Source organism: Oncorhynchus clarkii, chromosome 16 (assembly GCF_045791955.1).
Source record: "Oncorhynchus clarkii lewisi isolate Uvic-CL-2024 chromosome 16, UVic_Ocla_1.0, whole genome shotgun sequence".
In the NCBI taxonomy this organism is placed as follows: Eukaryota; Metazoa; Chordata; class Actinopteri; order Salmoniformes; family Salmonidae; genus Oncorhynchus; species Oncorhynchus clarkii.
This window is the reverse complement of record NC_092162.1, coordinates 72,723,186-72,744,207: the sequence shown is the minus strand read 5'-3', so window position 1 is coordinate 72,744,207 and position 21,022 is coordinate 72,723,186.

Here is a 21,022-nt window from a genome sequence, read left to right as displayed (position 1 = left end):
TAAAACTGCTATGCAGATGTTGGCCGAAGTGGATCTGATTGAATAGATCCCTAAAACTGCTATGCAGATGTTGGCCGAAGTGGATCTGTTTGAATAGATCCCTAAAACTGCTATGCAGATGTTGGATGTTGGCCGAAGTGTATCTGATTGAATAGATCCCTAAAACTGCTATGCAGATGTTGGCCTAATTGGATCTGATTGAATAGATCCCTAAAACTGCTATGCAGATGTTGGCCGAAGTGGATCTGATTGAATAGATCCCTAAAACTGCTATGCAGATGTTGGCCGAAGTGGATCTGATTGAATAGATCCCTAAAACTGCTATGCAGATGTTGGCCGAAGTGGATCTGATTGAATAGATCCCTAAAACTTCTATGCAGATGTTGGCCGAAGTGGATCTGATTGAATAGATCCCTAAAACTGCTATGCAGATGTTGGCCGAAGTGTATCTGATTGAATAGATCCCTAAAACTGCTATGCAGATGTTGGCCGAAGTGTATCTGATTGAATAGATCCCTAAAACTGCTATGCAGATGTTGGCCGAATTGGATCTGATTGAATAGATCCCTAAAACTGCTATGCAGATGTTGGCCGAAGTGGATCTGATTGAATAGATCCCTAAAACTGCTATGCAGATGTTGGTCGAATTGGATCTGATTGAATAGATCCCTAAAACTAATATGCAGATGTTGGCCGAAGTGGATCTGATTGAATAGATCCCTAAAACTGCTATGCAGATGTTGGCCGAAGTGGATCTGATTGAATAGATCCCTAAAACTGCTATGCAGATGTTGGCGGAAGTGGATCTGATTGAATAGATCCCTAAAACTGCTATGCAGATGTTGGCCGAAGTGGATCTGATTGAATAGATCCCTAAAACTGCTATGCAGATGTTGGCCGAAGTGGATCTGATTGAATAGATCCCTAAAACTGCTATGCAGATGTTGGCCGAAGTGGATCTGATTGAATAGATCCCTAAAACTGCTATGCAGATGTTGGCCGAAGTGGATCTGATTGAATAGATCCCTAAAACTGCTATGCAGATGTTGGCCGAATTGGATCTGATTGAATAGATCCCTAAAACTAATATGCAGATGTTGGCCGAAGTGGATCTGATTGAATAGATCCCTAAAACTGCTATGCAGATGTTGGCCGAAGTGTATCTGATTGAATAGATCCCTAAAACTGCTATGCAGATGTTGGCGGAAGGGGATCTGATTGAATAGATCCCTAAAACTGCTATGCAGATGTTGGCCGAAGTGGATCTGATTGAATAGATCCCTAAAACTGCTATGCAGATGTTGGCCGAAGTGGATCTGATTGAATAGATCCCTAAAACTGCTATGCAGATGTTCGCCGAAGTGGATCTGATTGAATAGATCCCTAAAACCGCTATGCAGATGTTGGCCGAAGTGGATCTGATTGAATAGATCCCTAAAACTGCTATGCAGATGTTGGCCGAAATGGATCTGATTGAATAGATCCCAAAAACTGCTATGCAGATGTTGGCCGAAGTGGATCTGATTGAATAGATCCCTAAAACTGATATGCAGATGTTGGCCGAAGTGGATCTGATTGAATATATCCCTAAAACTGCTATGCAGATGTTGGCCGAAGTGGATCTGATTGAATAGATACCTAAAACTGCTATGCAGATGTTGGCCGAAGTGGATCTGATTGAATAGATCCCTAAAACTTCTATGCAGATGTTGGCCGAAGTGGATCTGATTGAATAGATCCCTAAAACTGCTATGCAGATGTTGGCCGAAGTGGATCTGATTGAATAGATCCCTAAAACTGCTATGCAGATGTTGGCCGAAGTGTATCTGATTGAATAGATCCCTAAAACTGCTATGCAGATGTTGGCCGAATTGGATCTGATTGAATAGATCCCTAAAACTGCTATGCAGATGTTGGCCGAAGTGTATCTGATTGAATAGATCCCTAAAACTGCTATGCAGATGTTGGCCGAATTGGATCTGATTGAATAGATCCCTAAAACTAATATGCAGATGTTGGCCGAAGTGGATCTGATTGAATAGATCCCTAAAACTGCTATGCAGATGTTGGCCGAAGTGGATCTGATTGAATAGATCCCTAAAACTGCTATGCAGATGTTGGCCGAAGTGGATCTGATTGAATAGATCCCTAAAACTTCTATGCAGATGTTGGCCGAAGTGGATCTGATTGAATAGATCCCTAAAACTGCTATGCAGATGTTGGCCGAAGTGGATCTGATTGAATAGATCCCTAAAACTGCTATGCAGATGTTGGCCGAAGTGTATCTGATTGAATAGATCCCTAAAACTGCTATGCAGATGTTGGCCGAATTGGATCTGATTGAATAGATCCCTAAAACTGCTATGCAGATGTTGGCCGAAGTGTATCTGATTGAATAGATCCCTAAAACTGCTATGCAGATGTTGGCCGAATTGGATCTGATTGAATAGATCCCTAAAACTAATATGCAGATGTTGGCCGAAGTGGATCTGATTGAATAGATCCCTAAAACTGCTATGCAGATGTTGGCCGAAGTGGATCTGATTGAATAGATCCCTAAAACTGCTATGCAGATGTTGGCGGAAGTGGATCTGATTGAATAGATCCCTAAAACTGCTATGCAGATGTTGGCCGAAGTGGATCTGATTGAATAGATCCCTAAAACTGCTATGCAGATGTTGGCCGAAGTGGATCTGATTGAATGGATTTCACATGACTAGGCAAGGGTGGGACCATGGGTCCCCAGCTATCCGCTGGGGAGTCAGGCCCAGCCAGGTTTTTCCCCACAAAAGGTCTTTATTACAGACGGAAATACGCCTCTCAGACGATCCCGCAGGTGAAGAAGCTGGATGTGGAGGTCCTGGGCTGGCGTGGTTACACGTGGTCTGCGGTTTTGAGGCTGGTTGGACCTACTGCCAAATTCTCTAAAACGATGTTGGAGGCGGCTTATGGTAGAGAAACAAACATTACATTCTCTGTCAGCAGCTCTAGTGGACATTGCTGTAGTCAGGACGCCAATTGCAGACTCCCTCAAAACTTGAGACTCTTATGGTATCGTGTCGTGTGACAAAACTGCACATTTCCGAGTGGCAATTATTGTCCCCAGCACAAGGTGCACATGTGTAATGATACATGCAGTTTAATCAGCCCCATCTGTCAGGTGGATGGATTATCTTGTGTTTATCTCTCTTTTTTTTCATGGTATCCAATTGTTAGTAATTACTATCTTGTCTCATCGCTACAACTCCCGTATGGGCTCGGGAGAGACGAAGGTCAAAGCCATGCGTCCTCCGATACACAACCCAACCAAGCCGCACTGCTTCTTAACACAGCGCGCTTCCAACCCGGAAGCCAGCCGCACCAATGTGTCGGAGGAAACACTGTGCGCCTGGTGCCCTGCCTGCCACAGGAGTCGCTGCGGCAGGCAGAGAAATTCTCTAACAGGGTTATAAACAAATGTGTGCTCAGAATTGAAGGGAAATTAGCTTTTTGTGCTAAATTTCTGGGATCTTTTATTTCAGCTCATAAAACATGGGACCAACACTTTACATTTATTCAGTATATATTAACCATGCATGTACAGTCCAGGAAAGTGATACGCATCGGAGGGACGGAGGGACGGAGGGATGGAGGGATGGACGGAGGGACGGAGAGACGGAGGGACGGAGAGACGGAGAGAGGGATGGAGAGACGGAGGGACGGAGGGATGGACGGATGGAGGGACGGAGGGATGGAGAGAGGGATAGAGGGACAGATGGAGGGAGAGACGGAGGGACAGGGGGCCGGAGAGACGGAGGGGTGGAGAGATGGAGCGACGGAGGGAGGGACGGAGAGAGGGAGGGACGGAGAGAGGGAGAGAGGGAATGGACGGAGAGACGGAGGGACGGAGAGACGGAGGAAAGGAGGGATGGAGGGATGGTCAGATGGTGGGATGGAGAGAGGGGGAGATGGAGAGACGGAGAGAGGGATGGAGAGACGGAGGAATGGAGAGATGGACAAACGGAGGGATGGAGAGACGGAGAGACGGAGGGATGGAGAGATGGAGGAATGGAGAGACGGAGGGACGGAGAGACGGAGGGACGGAGAGACGGAGGGACGGAAGGACGGAGAGACGGAGGGATGGACAGATGGAGATAGGGGGAGATGGAGAGACGGAGAGAGGGATGGAGAGGGGGAGGGACGGAGAGGGGGAGAGATGGAGGGATGGAGAGAAGGAGGGATGGAGAGACGGAGAGACGGAGAGACGGAGGGATGGAGAGAGGGACGGAGAGACAGAAGGATGGAGAGACGGAGGGACAGAGAGATGGAGAAAGGGAGAGAGGGAGAGAGGGAGGGATGGAGAGACGGAGGGACAGAGAGATGGCGAGACGGAGGGAGAGAGGGAGGGAGGGAGGGAGAGAGGGGGGGATGGAGAGACGGAGGGACAGAGAGATGGAGAGATGGAGAAATGGAGAGAGGGAGAGACGGAGAGAGGGAGAGACTGAGAGACGGAGGGAGAGAGGGAGGGACGGAGAGAGGGAGAGAGGGAGGGACGGAGAGACAGAGGAATGGAGAGACGGAGGGACAGAGAGACGGAGGGATGGAGAGACGGAGGGACGGACAGATGGAGGGACAGACGGATGGAGGTATGGACAGATGGAGGGACAGAGAGATGGAGGGATGGAGGGACGGAGAGATGGAAGGATGGAGGGACTGAGAGACGGAGGGATGGAGGGATGGACAGATCGAGGGACGGAGAGACGGAGGGATGGAGAGACGGAGGGACGGAGGGACAGAGAGACAGAGGGACGGAGGGACGGAGAGACGGATGGATGGAGAGAGGGAGAGACGGAGGGGCGGAGAGACGGAGGGATGGAGAGACAGAGGGATGGAAGGACAGAGAGACGGATAGATGGAGAGTTCATCTCTCCTGTATCTTCTGTATGTTCTCTTTCTTTAATTAAAGTCTCCTTTTCCCTCCCTGTGAATCACATCAAAACCCATGGCAACACACACACACACACACACACATCTGCTACCAATGCTTCATCATCACCCAGCTCGGAATTGAAAACCGTCCTTCTGAGTACAGAGTGTTGTGGTCAAAGTAGTGCCCTGTAAAGGAAATAGAGTGTAATTTGGGATTCAGCCGTATTGAGCTACTGAGAGAACACATATGCTCTACGTATAATAAACCTAAACATAGCATAATGAAACATGAGTCACTGTAACGTTTGTCGTCGGAAGGAGAGCAGCGTCGTAGGTGTGCATTCTTTTATTTAAATGTTCCACCAAGAAAAACAATAAACAAGAACTAGAAGCTTCGTCGTTCAAAACTACATGCACTCAAACAAAGACAAGATCTCACACTGAAGGAGGGAAAAAGGGCTGCCTAAGTAGAGACAATGACAGACAGCTGCCTCTGATTGGGAGCCACACTCGGCCAAGCACAAAGAAATAGAGAACATAGAATGCCCACCCAAATCACACCCTGACCTAACCAAACATAGAGAATAACAAGGATCTCTAAGGTCAGGGCGTGACAGTACCCCCCCCCCCCAAAGGCTTTGGACTGGGAACTCCCACTGGAGGCTCCGGACCATCTGTTCCGGACGACTGTGTGATCGCCGTACTCAAATGTCAATATGCCTTATGCCTTGTATACTGTTGTTCAGGTTATCATTGTTTTAGTTTACAATGGAGCCCCTAGTTCCACTCTTCATACCCCTGATACCTCCTTTGTCCCATCTCCCACACATGCGGTGACCTCACCCATTACAACCAGCATGTCCAGTGATACAACCTCTCTCATCATCACCCAGTGCCTGTGCTTACCTCCGCTGTACCCGCACCCCACCATACCCCTGTCTGCGCATTATGCCCTGAATATATTCTACCATGCCCAGAAATCTGCTCCTTTTATTCTTTGTCCCCAATGCTCTAGGCGGCCAGTTTCGATAGCCTTTAGCCACACCCTCATACTACTCCTCCTCTGTTCCGCGGGTGATGTGGAGGTAAACCCAGGCCCTGCATGTCCCCAGGCACCCTCATTTGTTGACTTCTGTGATCGAAAAAGCCTTGGTTTCATGCATGTCAACATCAGAAGCCAACTATAACATTTTCCGTCAAGATAGAACTGCCAAAGGGGGAGGAGTTGCAGTCTACTGCAGAGATAGCCTGCAAAGTAATGTCATACTTTCCAGGTCCATACCCAAACAGTTCGAACTACTAATTTTAAAAATGACTCTCTTCAGAAATAAGTCTCTCACTTTTGCCGCCTGCTACCGACCCCCCTCAGCTCCCAGCTGTGCCCTGGACACCATTTGTGAATTGATTGCCCCCCATCTAGCTTCAGAGTTTGTTCTGTTAGGTGACCTTAACTGGGATATGCTTAACACCCCGGCAGTCCTACAATCCAAGCTAGATGCTCTCAATCTCACACAAATCATCAAGGAACCCACCAGGTACAACCCTAAATCTGTAAACAAGGGCACCCTCATAGACGTCATCCTGACCAACTGGCCCTCCAAATACACCTCCGCTGTCTTCAACAAGGATCTCAGCGATCACTGCCTCATTGCCTGTATCCGCTACGGAGCCGCAGTCAAACGACCACCCCTCATCACTGTCAAACGCTCCCTAAAACATTTCTGTGAGCAGGCCTTTCTAATCGACCTGGCCCGGGTATCTTGGAAGGACATTGACCTCATCCCGTTAGTTGAGGATGCCTGGTCATTCTTTAAAAGTAACTTCCTCACCATTTTAGATAAGCATGCTCCGTTCAAAAAATGCAGAACTAAGAACAGAACCCTTGGTTCACTCCAGACCTGACTGCCCTCGACCAGCACAAAAACATCCTGTGGCGGACTGCAATAGCATCGAATAGTCCCCGCGATATGCAACTGCTCAGGGAAGTCAGGAACCAATACACACAGTCAGTCAGGAAAGCTAAGGCCAGCTTCTTCAGGCAGAAATTTGCATCCTGTAGCTCCAACTCCAAAAAGTTCTGGGACACTGTGAAGTCCATGGAGAACAAGAGCACCTCCTCCCAGCTGCCCACTGCACTGAGGCTAGGTAACACGGTCACCACCGATAAATCCATGATTATCGAAAACTTCAACAAGCATTTCTCAACGGCTGGCCATGCCTTCCGCCTGGCTACTCCAACCTCGGCCAACAGCTCCGCCCCCCCCGCAGCTACTCGCCCAAGCCTCTCCAGGTTCTCCTTTACCCAAATCCAGATAGCAGATGTTCTGAAAGAGCTGCAAAACCTGGACCCGTACAAATCAGCTGGGCTTGACAATCTGGACCCTCTATTTCTGAAACTATCCGCCGCCATTGTCGCAACCCCTATTACCAGCCTGTTCAACCTCTCTTTCATATCGTCTGAGATCCCCAAGGATTGGAAAGCTGCCGCAGTCATCCCCCTCTTCAAAGGGGGAGACACCCTGGACCCAAACTGTTACAGATCTATATCCATCCTGCCCTGCCTATCTAAGGTCTTCAAAAGCCAAGTCAACAAACAGGTCACTGACCATCTCGAATCCCACCGTACCTTCTCCGCTGTGCAATCTGGTTTCCGAGCCGGTCACGGGTGCACCTCAGCCACGCTCAAGGTACTAAACGATATCATAACCGCCATCAATAAAAGACAGTACTGTGTAGCCGTCTTCATCGACCTTGCCAAGGCTTTCGACTCTGTCAATCACCATATTCTTATCGGCAGACTCAGTAGCCTCGGTTTTTCTGATGACTGCCTTGCCTGGTTCACCAACTACTTTGCAGACAGAGTTCAGTGTGTCAAATCGGAGGGCATGCTGTCCGGTCCTCTGGCAGTCTCTATGGGGGTGCCACAGGGTTCAATTCTTGGGCCGACTCTTTTCTCTGTATATATCAATGATGTTGCTCTTGCTGCGGGCGATTCCCTGATCCACCTCTACGCAGACCATTATATATACTTCCGGCCCGTCCTTGGACACTGTGCTATCTAACCTCCAAACGAGCTTCAATGCCATACAACACTCCTTCCGTGGCCTCTAACTGCTCTTAAACGCTAGTAAAACCAAATGCATGCTTTTCAACCGTTCGCTGGCTGCACCCGCACGCCCGACTAGCATCACCACCCTGGATGGTTCCGACCTAGAATATGTGGACATCTATAAGTACCTAGGTGTCTGGCTAGACTCTAAACTCTCCTTCCAGACTCATATCAAACATCTCCAATCTAAAATCAAATCTAGAGTCGGCTTTCTATTCCGCAACAAAGCCTCCTTCACTCACGCCGCCAAACTTACCCTAGTAAAACTGACTATCCTACCGATCCTCGACTTCGGCGATGTCATCTACAAAATGGCTTCCAATACTCTACTCAGCAAACTGGATGCAGTTTATCACAGTGCCATCCGTTTTGTTACTAAAGCACCTTATACCACCCACCACTGCGACCTGTATGCTCTAGTCGGCTGGCCCTCGCTACATATTCGTCGCCAGACCCACTGGCTCCAGGTCATCTACAAGTCCATGCTAGGTAAAGCTCCGCCTTATCTCAGTTCACTGGTTACGATGGCAACACCCACCCGTAGCACACGCTCCAGCAGGTGTATCTCACTGATCATCCCTAAAGCCAACACCTCATTTGGCCGCCTTTTGTTCCAGTTCTCTGCTGCCTGTGACTGGAACGAATTGCAAAAATCGCTGAAGTTGGAGACTTTTATCTCCCTCACCAACCAGGTTAGCTGCAGCTGTACATAGTCTATCGGTAAATAGCCCACCCAATTTTACCTACCTCTTCCCCATACTGTTTATATTTATTTACTTTTCTGCTCTTTTGCACACCAATATCTCTACCTGTACATGACCATCTAATCATTTATCACTCCAGTGTTATTCTGCAAAATTGTAATTATTCGCCTACCTCCTCATGCCTTTTGCACACAATGTATATAGACTCTTTTTTTTCTTCTTTTTTCTACTGTGTTATTGACTTGTTAATTGTTTACTCCATGTGTAACTCTGTTGTTGTCTGTTCACACTGCTATGCTTTATCTTGGCACAGGTCACAGTTGTAAATGAGAACTTGTTCTCAACTAGCCTACCTGGTTAAATAAAGGTGAAATATATATATATTTTTTTAAAGTAGCCGAATTGAGTAAGACCTTTAAACAGGTCAACATACACAAGGCTGCAGGCCCAGACAGATTACCATGACGTGCGCTGACCAACTGGCAAATGTCTTCACTGACATTTTCAACGTGTCCCTGATTGAGTCTGTAATACCAACATACTTCAAGCAGACCACCATAGTCCCTGTGCCCAAGAACACAAAGGTAACCTGCTAAATGACTACAGACCTGTAGCACTCACGTCCGTAGCCATGAAGTGCTTTGAAAGGCTGGTAATGGCTCACATCAACAACATTATCCCAGAAACCCTAGACCCACTCCAATTTGCATACCGCCTAAACAGATCCACAGATGATGCAATCTCAATTGCACTCCACACTGCCCTTTCCCACCTGTACAACAGGAACACCTATGTGAGAATGCTGTTCATTGACTACAGCTCAGCGTTCAACACCATAGTACCCTCAAAGCTCATCACTAAGCTAAGGACCCTGGGACTAAGCCCCTCCCTCTGCAACTGGATCCTGGACTTCCTGACAGGCCGCCCCCAGGTGGTGAGGGTAGGTAACAACACATCTGCCACGCTGATCCTCAACACTGGAGCTCCCCAGGGGTACGTGCTCAGTCCCCTCCTGTACTCCCTGTTCACCCACGACTGTATGGCCAGACACGACTCCAACACCATCATTAAGTTTGCTGATGACACAACAGTGGTAGGCCTGATCATCGACAACGACGAGACAGCCTATAGGGAGGAGGTCAGAGACCTGGCCGGGTGGTGCCAGAATAACAACCTATCCCTCAACGTAACCAAGACTAAGGAGATGATTGTGGACTACAGGAAAAGGAGCACCGAGCAGGTCCCCATTCTCATCGATGGGGCTGTAGTGGAGCAGGTTGAGAGCTTCAAGTGCCTTGATGTCCACATCAACAGCAAACTAGAATGGTCCAAGCACACCAAGACAGTCGTGAAGAGGGCACGACAAAGTCTATTCCCCCTCAGGAAACTAAAAAGATTTGGCATGGGTCCTGAGATCCTCAAAAGGTTCTACAGCTGCAATATCGAGAGCATCCTGACCGGTTGCATCACTGCCTGGTACGGCAAATGCTCGGCCTCCGACCGCAAGGAACTTCAGAGAGTAGTGCGTATGGCCTAGTACATCACTGGGGCAAAGCTGCCTGCCATCCAGGACCTCTACACCAGGCTGTGTCAGAGGAAGGCCCTAAATGGACTGTTCTCTTCACTACCGCATGGCAAGCGGTACCGGAGTGCCAAGTCTAGAGCAGAAAGGCTTCTCAACAGTTTTTACCCCCAAGCCAAATGGTTACCCGGACTATTTGCATTGTGTTCCCCCTCCAAACCCCTCTTTTACGCTGCTGCTACTCTCTGTTCATCATATATACACAGTCACTTTAACTATACATTCATGTACATACTACCTAAATTGGCCCGACCAACCAGTGCTCCCACACACTGTTGTTTTATTTCTTTACTTACCTACACACACACACACACACACACACCCACACACACCCCACACCATTGGTTAGAGCCTGTAAGTAAGCATTTCACTCTAAGGTCTACTACACCTGTTGTATTCGGCACACATGACAAATGACAGCTATTAGCATGGATTTATAGGAAGCTAAACCCACTATTGATACATTGTCATCACAGAACAGAGAGGACGGCTGATGGAAGTGGTGGCTTTATCTCCCTGGCAGCTCTACCTGTGTGATGTTGATGCCTTTCAACAACTCCAGGTGTGCAGTGCCTCAGGCTTTCACCAGGTTTATTTAATGAAACACACACACACACACACACACACACACACACACACACACACACACACACACACACACACACACACACACACACACACACACAATGTAGGAGATTGCAGAGCTACACACAACCACGTAGGAGGCAGAAACATACAAATCAGAAGCATTCGGTTAATTTAGAACCGTGTACCTTTCAAAAACTAGATACACAGAAACTCAGAACACACAGAATCATCTGTATTGTGAACCTCTACAAAACCTTTTTTTTTTTTTTTACAGGGAAACAACAGAAAGAGAGAGAGAGAGAGAGAGAGCATGTGCTGTGCAATGCTGTTGTTTTTGAAAAGCCACTTCAAACAAGATGGCTAGCTGGCGAACCTCTCAGAGATATCTGCCACGTTGAGAGAACAGAGAGACATATTGAAAAGCTTGAAGAGGGCCTGGATAAAAAGGTGATTTCCATGATGCCTGTTTTAAAGGTGCAATCTGCGATCTGGGATTATCTTCATTGCTCTTTTCAATATTTGATATCCAGTTATTATGGAATTATTTTTTTTTATAAATGCGTCATGAGTTTAACACAACTGTACTAACATATTATAACCCAACATATACATTTGTTTTTACTCCTTCGTGATGTGGCTGCTGTTTTGGTGGAAATAGAATTGCAGATTATATCTGTAAATCGTATTAAAGAGAGGCTTGGGTTTCACAGTACTACAGAGCCTGTTCACCTGGAGTACCCTGCCCTCCTTCCCTCTCTCCCTGGTTCATCATCAGACCACCATAGGGCCCTATCTGCTTGATGTGTGTGTGTGTGTGTGTGTGTGTGTGTGGTATTGTTTTTTCCTCCAATGATTAGATAATGTCCAAGATCACTGACCTCTGATGTGCTGTACTATACTGCTTCATCAACCTCTACTCCCCCCTCTCCTCTCCTCTCCTCTCCTCTCCTCTCCTCTCCTCTCCTCTCCTCTCCTCTCCTCTCCTCTCCTCTCCTCTCCTCTCCTCTCCTCTCCTCTCCTCTCCTCTCCTCTCCTCTCCTCTCCTCTCCTCTCCTCTCCTCTCCTCTCTACAACTCTCCTCTCCTCTCCTCTCCTCTCCCTCTCCTCTCCTCTCCTACTCTTCTCAGAGTCCATGTTAACACCCACAGAGTCATAAATCACGTTGTTGTTTCTAATTACCGTTTTTGTATCTTTATCTTTTAAAAGTATAACTGGTTCAGTGTGTATTTGTTTTGTGAGGAGATATTTACCAGGTTAATTTGCCATTCAGTAGTACTTTATATACTTTATACTCAGTACTTTATATACTTTATATACTTTATACTCAGTACTTTATATACTTTATATACTTTATACTCAGTACTTTATATACTTTATATACTTTATACTCAGTACTTTATATACTTTATACTCAGAACTTTATATACTTTATACTCAGAACTTTATATACTTTATACTCAGTACTTTATATACTTTATATACTTTATACTCAGTACTTTATATACTTTATATACTTTATACTCAGTACTTTATATACTTTATATACTCTCAGTACTTTATATACTTTATATACTTTATACTCAGTACTTTATATACTTTATATACTCTCAGTACTTTATATACTTTATACTCAGAACTTTATATACTTTATACTCAGTACTTTATATACTTTATACTCAATACTTTATATACTTTATACTCAGTACTTTATATACATTATACTCAGTACTTTATATACTTTATACTCAGTACTTTATATACCTTACACACTTTATATACTTTATACTCAGTACTTTATATACTTTATACTCAGTACTTTATATACTTTACATACTTTATATACTTTATACTCAGTACTTTATATACTTTATACTCAGTACTTTCTGCGGCGATACGCCATCTGATCTGGTTTGGTCTAAGTGGGACAATGACCCAATACACCTCCGGGCTGTTTAATGGCTATTTGACCAAGAAGGAAGAAGGAGAGTTATGGAGTGCTGCATCAGATGACATGGCCTCCCCATTCCCCCGACCTCAACCAAATTGAGATGGTTTGGGATGAGTCGGACAGCAGACTGAAGGAAAAGCAGCCAACAAGTGCTCAGCATATGTGGGATCTCCTTCAAGACTGTTGGGAGCCTATATAGCTTGAAATCAATGTGCATTTTCCACGATGTAGGGAGCAATTCCACATTTCAAACAGCCTTCTTGGTCCATGTGCTGGGCTATAAGGGAAAGGGTTCATTCTTATTTATCAGGATGCCTACGCCTCTGCTGTTACTACAGTAGGTGGCAGCAAGGCCTCTCCAACCCAGCACCTCTCAAAACATTTTTTAAAAACTATTAAATGCATTATTAATGATTACACTTCTAAATATGCCATAAAAAAAAAGTAAAGTAACTCTGCTGACATTCTCTTTAAGTGTTTGAGTGCCACGCACCAACCCTCCGGTGGCAGCCCCCCGCACCAACCCTCCGGTGGCAGCCCCCCGCACCAACCCTCCGGTGGCAGCCCCCCGCACCAACCCTCCGGTGGCAGCCCCCCGCACCAACCCTCCGGTGGCAGCCCCCCGCACCAGGCTGTCTCTCCGTCTCCTTCCTATGTTTTTTCTCATGGAAAACATTCCATGTGATAAATTGGATTTTGTTGGTCTTTACTAGTATAGAATCAAAGTTAACCTTGTCTGTTCAGTCTAAATGACCGACAACAATGTTCAGTCTATCATTAAAGAACAAAATAAAACATTTTAGCAGACATGTGAGGTGGGCATTCAACATCGAATTAAATCAAATTTTATTTGTCACATGCGCCGAATACAACAGGTTACAGGTTACAACAGGTTTCACCTTACAGTGAAATGCTTACTTACAAGCCCTTAACCAACAATGCAGTTTTAAGAAAATACTTTTAAAAAGAAAACTTGATAAGAATAACAAATAATTAAAGAGCAGCAGTAAATAACAATAGCAGGGGCTGTATACACGGGGTACCAGTACAGAGTCAATGTGAGTCAATGACATTCCATAGAATGGTAGGATTATAGTATACATACATAGTTATTGTATACATTACATATATAGAGCATCTGGGCATGTGAGCTGAGCAGACATTTAACAGAGAACACACAAAAAAAACATAAAGTCAAGTACATCTTTCTACTTTAAGGCGCAATGCCTTTTAAGGCTTTTAAGCTCCAATCATGAACAAACATGTGGATTATGTCATCGGAGAAAGACTGCCACGTAAAGTAATGTGGTCAGATTGTATTACCTTATCAATTCAATTAAAGTATAGTGGAGAGAGTGGGTCCACCGAGAGACTATGGGATGAGTGGAGGCCCCACACCCACCTCAGAGAAGTGTCTGATGCCCTCCCAGTCAACCCCATCTCCCAGCTTAAGCCCCTCTCCATTCTCACCAATAACTAGCGCTGAATCTTAGTGACAAACAAAGGAAGAATAATGATTCATCCTAATGCCAGTGGTGGAGTTGTGGCCGTTTATATTCAGAATCACATTCCTGTAAAGATTAGAGAGGATCTCATGTTAAATACTGTTGAAGTAATATGGATACAGGTTCATCTGCCTCACCTAAAGCCCATTCTGGTCGGAAGCTGCTATAGACAGTCAGTATCTGGGTAATACGCGTGAAATGCTTGATAATGTATGTGATATCAACAGAGAGGTATATTTTCTGGGTGATTTAAATATTGACTGGCTTTCATCAGGCTCCTCACTCAAATGAAAGCTTCAAACTGTAACCAGTGCCTGCAACCTGGTTCAGGTTATCAGTCAACCTACCAGGGTATTTAAAAACAGCACAGGAATGAAATCATCAACATGTATTGATCACATCTTTACTAACGCTGCAGAAATGTGCTCTAAAGCAGTATCCAGATCCATTGGATGTAATGATCACAATATAGTAGCCATGTCTAGGAAAACCAAGGTTCCAAAAGCTGGGCCTATTATAGCGTATAAGAGATCTTACAAGAAGTTTTGCAATGATTCCTATGTTCCTAAAAAGTATTTGTTGGTGTGTTATGAGGAGCAACCAGACGCTGCTATTTATGAAATTGCTTATCCCTAATAATCCCATTAAGAAAATGATGGAAAATGACAGTAAAAACCGCCAGAGCAAACGGAGAGGGATCAGCGAGAGAGATACACTTGCATGTTTCTAGGGTTTGTGTGTTATTAAAAAAATATTCTGTAAAATGATGTAGAATTGCATGAAAGGTTTATAAAAGGCTATTTTTTTCTCTGACCTGCATCCCACATTTTTCAACATAAAAAAAAAATATTGATTTTGAGTTTAGCAAAACTAGCATTTTTTGGCATGGACACATACAGGATACTACCCTCCACAACATAACCTTCACTCCAAATCTAAACTCCAAACTTAAAACCTGAGTTTGGACAAAATAACCTGGAAGGCTCCCTAGTGGCGCAGCAGTCTAAGGCACTGCATCTCAGTGCTAGAGGTGTCACTATGGAGCCTGGTTTGAATCCAGGCTCTATCACAACCAGCTGTGATTGGGAGTCCCATAGGGCGGCACACAACTGGCACAGTTTTGACCCAGTGTAAGCTGTTAACTGACTTGCCTAGTAAAATAAAAAAATCCCATTTCCAAGCTATACAGCAAATGCTCTGACAAACAAACTAAAGAAACCTGAAAACACCATCCAACCTGGAACAGTGTGAGCAATGTTTAGTCTGAAGCTATTTTGAAAGTCAAGAAGAAGAAAAATTCACTGCAATTATGTATTTTGCTTTATAAGGAATGAATGCTAGGGCATAACTTGGGGTGGCAGGGTAGCCTAGTGGTTAGCGTGTTGGATTAATAACCGGAAGGTTGCAAGTTCAAATCCCGGAGCTGACAAGGTACAAATCTGTCGCTCTGCCCCTGAACAAGGCAGTTCCTAGGCTGTCATTGAATATAAGAATTTGTTCTTAACTGACTTGCCTAGTTAAATAAAAAATATACTCTCAGAGAGCTTTTATTCTCTATATTGGTTAGGTTGGGGTGTGATTTAAGGGTGGGTTATCTAGATTAATTGTATTTGTATGTTGGCCTGCTATGGTTCCCAATCAGAGGCAGCTGTTTTTTGTTGTCTCTGATTGGGGATCATATTTAGGTAGCCATCCCATTGTGCTTTGTGGGATCTTGTCTATGTATAGTTGCCTGAAAGCATTATATTAGCTTCACGTTTCGTTTGTTCGCTTTGTTGTTTTGTTCTTTGAAGATTTCTATTCCATAATAAAGGATGGAAACATACCACACTGCATCTTGGTCTACTCCTTATGACGAATGTGACAAGAACAGAAAGAACTTCAATTAGCACTGAGGTGTGAAGTGATAGGTGTCAAAGCCTTTGAGCCCAACAATGGCAGGAGAGTCTCACAGCCTACACCACCCAAACCCAGAGGCCTTTGAAGCCTCCTCCCACTGTTCAGAGACCATCCCCTGGCATTTTCCACAAGGTATCTGCCTCCAGAAAAAAAGCTTCTCCCAAGTGGGTGTGACACCTACTCCTGTTGCTTGCTGCACTGCTGCTTGGATTCCACCTGCTGATCTGTTCACCGTCTGCCCTGGCCTGTCTCCCCCTGTCTGGTACAGGAGCCCCCCGCCACACTCCTCCCTCTCTCCCGAGCATTCGCTCACCTCCACCACACACGCACTTTTGGGGCGAGTGATTCTGAACCTACAACGGCTAGTCCCAAGTCGTTATATTTTTTTATTGTGCTTTATGCTATTTGCTTCAAGACTCCTGCATGCTTTGTTGACTATGAACTTGCTTGTTTACCCAACCGTGGGACAGACTATGTTTGTTCCCACACCTGGAACTCTGACTCTCTATTGGTTACAGGCCTCCCATCCTATTCTAACCACCTCTTGCCATCTTTGTATTCATGTTACCTGATGAAATTTCTGTACAATATGATCTTGTTGCCATCTGATTCACATTCAGATGTCATAAATCAACACTGCAGAGTTATCCCTGTCCTCTGCCGTGCCTTGATTGTATTACTGCTGATGATATCTGGAAATGTGCATGTACACCCAGGCCCATCTACTGTTGCTAACCCCAATTCTGACTCGTTCTCTGATTTCTGCTTCACTGATTTCTGCTCTCGTAAAAGCCTGGGTTTTCTACACCTTAACACTAGAAGCTTATTACCTGAAATGGATCAATTGAAAGTGTGGGTTCACAGCTCCAATCCAGATGTGTGGGTCATTACTGAGACGTGGATAAATCCTCTTAAGTCTACCCCCTCCCTTTTCGAACATTCTGTTAAAAATCGCGCAACTTTTCAGCGTCCTGCTACTCATGCCAGGAATATAGTATATGCATATGATTAGTATGTGTGGATAGAAAACACTCTGAAGTTTCTAAAACTGGTTAAATCACGGCTGTGACTATAACAGATTGTGTGTTTCATCGAAAAGCGCAAGAAAAACTGCTCTCTGAAAGCTAAAAATAATTTCCATGCGTCACTTTCATGGGTTGTTAAAAGGGCACAAAATTAATTATGGACCTGCATGCAATTCCTACAGATTCCACACGATGTCGTCATTGTCGTCATTGTCGCCATTCGTAGTTACTTTAAGGAGCAGTTCTCTCTCTGTGGGTCTAACCCCAAGAAGTTCTGGAAAATTGTTTAAGACCTGGAGAATAAACCCTCCTCCTCACAGCTGCCCATGTCCGTTAATGTTGAGGATGTGGTTGTTACTGACAAGAAGCACATGGCTGAACTCTTTAATCACCACTTCATTAAGTCATGATTCCTATTTGAATCAGATATGTCTCCTTGCCCGTCCAACATTTCCTCATCTCCCACCCCTTCTAATGCGACTATCCCCGATGCTCCTCCCTATTTTCTCCCTGCCCCACTACAAAGAGTCACTGAGTCACTGAGTCCGAGATGATAAAGGAGCTCCTCAAAATTGACCCCCCCAAAAATATTTTAGAACATTTCCCCTTTAACTTCTTAAGGTATAGGGGGCAGCATTTTCACTTTTGGATAAATAGCGTGCCCAATTTCAACTTCCTGCTACTCATGCCAAGAATATAAGATATATATATATAATATATATAATATATAATATAAGAATATATGCATATTATTAGTAGATTTGGAAAGAAAACAATCTGGGTTTCTAAAACTGTTTGAATCATGTCTGTGAGTATACCAGAACTTATGTAGCAGGCAAAACCCCGAGGACTAACCGTTCCAATTTTTTTTTTATTTTTAGGTCTCTCTCTGTTCAGTGAGCTGTCATTGGGAAACGATATTTCTTAGGAACTTGTTTTCAGTTCCTAACGCTTCCACTGGATGTCACCAGTCTTTGTAATTAGGTTGAGGTTATTCATTTGTGCAATGAAGAAGTATGGCCATCTAGGAACTGCGTAACACTGTTGAGAGTTGCGCAAGACTTGAAAAGTAGCGTTGGTTTGCTGTCTTCCTGTATTGAACACAGATAGACCCGTCTTCAATTTGATCGATTATTAACGTTTAAAAATACCTAAAGTTGTATTACAAAAGTAGTTTGAAATGTTTTGGCAAAGTTTACAGGCAACTTTTGAAATATTTTGTAGTGACGTTGCGCAATTTGGAAGCTGTTTTTTTCTGGATCAAACTCGCCAAATAAATTGACATTTTGGATAAATATGGACGGAATTAATCGAACAAAAGGACCAATTGTGATGTTTATGCGACATATTGGAGTGCCAACAAAAGAAGATCGTCAAAGGTAAAGCATGAATTATATTTTATTTCTGCGTTTTGTGTAGCGTCTGCAGGGTTGAAATATGCTACCCTCTTTGTTTACTGTTGTGCTATCATCAGATAATAGCTTCTTATGCTTTCTCCGAAAAGCCTTTTTAAAATCTGAAACGTTGGCTGGATTCACAACGAGAGTAGCTTTAATTTAGTATCTTACATGTGTGATTTAATGAAAGTTTGATATTTGTATCATTTTATTTGAATTTGCCGCGCTGCATTTTTTATAATTTTTTTATATTAGAAAATGAATATTAAAAAAAACAGTGCCGACTCAATATTTTGCTGCCTGTGCCCTGTCCCATAGCAGTCTCTTTCTGATGTAAAGCAAACTGAACAAGTGATGCATTTCATGTGACACAGAACACAACGACGTCTCCATGCTGTGCCCTTTTGGCCCTGAGGCACAGTCATGCCTGCAGTAACGAACTGTGGCATATGAACACCACTGGGGGCACAGGTAGAGCGGGCAGCTTGGCACCGGGGGCTCCCAGTCGGAGTCGCTATCACTGTGAAAGAAAACATTACAAAAATATTTGTATTGTATGAGCCTTTTATCATCACATAAAATAAACAGATATGTATTGTATAGAGCAGAGGGAACAGTCACTAAGGTGAAGTGCTGTTCCATTCAACTCCGGCCATTGTTGTGGGCCTGCCCTCCCCCGAACAGCACCCAATGGCTATTTCATATGGAAATGGAGAGGAGTAGCAGGCGCAGTGGCCATGTGTGTGTTTGCTGTTCTAAAATGGAAAATATAATCTGACATGAGAAAATATATATATATATACACACACATACACACACACACAAACAAACCACACATTTCATTACATTTAAAAAAAAAAATATATAATAATAATATAACAATAAACCCCAGGAAGAGTAGCTGCTGCCTTGACAGGAACTAATGGGGATCCATAATAAACCCCAGGAAGAGTAGCTGCTGCCTTGGCAGGAACTAATGGAGATCCATAATAAACCCCAGGAAGAGTAGCTGCTGCCTTGACAGGAACTAATGGGGATCCATAATAAACCCCAGGAAGAGTAGCTGCTGCCTTGGCAGGAACTAATGGGGATCCATAATAAACCCCAGGAAGAGTAGCTGCTGCCTTGGCAGGAACTAATGGGGATCCATAATAAACCCCAGGAAGAGTAGCTGCTGCCTTGACAGGAACTAATGGGGATCCATAATAAACCCCAGGAAGAGTAGCTGCTGCCTTGACAGGAACTAATGGGGATCCATAATAAACCCCAGGAAGAGTAGCTGTTGCCTTGGCAGGAACTAATGGGGATCCATAATAAACCCCAGGAAGAGTAGATGCTGCCTTGGCAGGAACTAATGGGGATCCATAATAAACCCCAGGAAGAGTAGCTGCTGCCTTGGCAGGAACTAATGGGGATCCATAATAAACCCCAGGAAGAGTAGCTGCTGCCTTGGCAGGAACTAATGGGGATCCATAATAAACCCCAGGAAGAGTAGCTGCTGCCTTGGTAGGAACTAATGGGGATCCATAATAAACCCCAGGAAGAGTAGCTGCTGCCTTGGCAGGAACTAATGGGGATCCATAATAAACCCCAGGAAGAGTAGCTGTTGCCTTGGCAGGAACTAATGGGGATCCATAATAAACCCCAGGAAGAGTAGATGCTGCCTTGGCAGGAACTAATGGGGATCCATAATAAACCCCAGGAAGAGTAGCTGCTGCCTTGGCAGGAACTAATGGGGATCCATAATAAACCCCAGGAAGAGTAGCTGCTGCCTTGGCAGGAACTAATGGGGATCCATAATAAACCCCAGGAAGAGTAGCTGCTGCCTTGGTAGGAACTAATGGGGATCCATAATAAACCCCAGGAAGAGTAGCTGCTGCCTTGGCAGGAACTAATGGGGATCCATAATAAACCCCAGGAAGAGTAGCTGCTGCCTTGGCAGGAACTAATGGGGATCCATAATAAACCCCAGGAAGAGTAGCTGCTGCCTTGGCAGGAACTAATGGGGATCCATAATAAACCCCAGGAAGAGTAGCTGCTGCCTTGGCAGGAACTAATGGGGATCCATGATAAATCCCAGGAAGAGTAGCTGCTGCCTTGGCAGGAACTAATGGGGATCCATAATAAACCCCAGGAAGAGTAGCTGCTGCCTTGGCAGGAACTAATGGGGATCCATAATAAACCCCAGGAAGAGTAGCTGCTGCCTTGGCAGGAACTAATGGGGATCCATAATAAACCCCAGGAAGAGTAGCTGCTGCCTTGGCAGGAACTAATGGGGATCCATAATAAACCCCAGGAAGAGTAGCTGCTGCCTTGGCAGGAACTAATGGGGATCCATAATAAACCCCAGGAAGAGT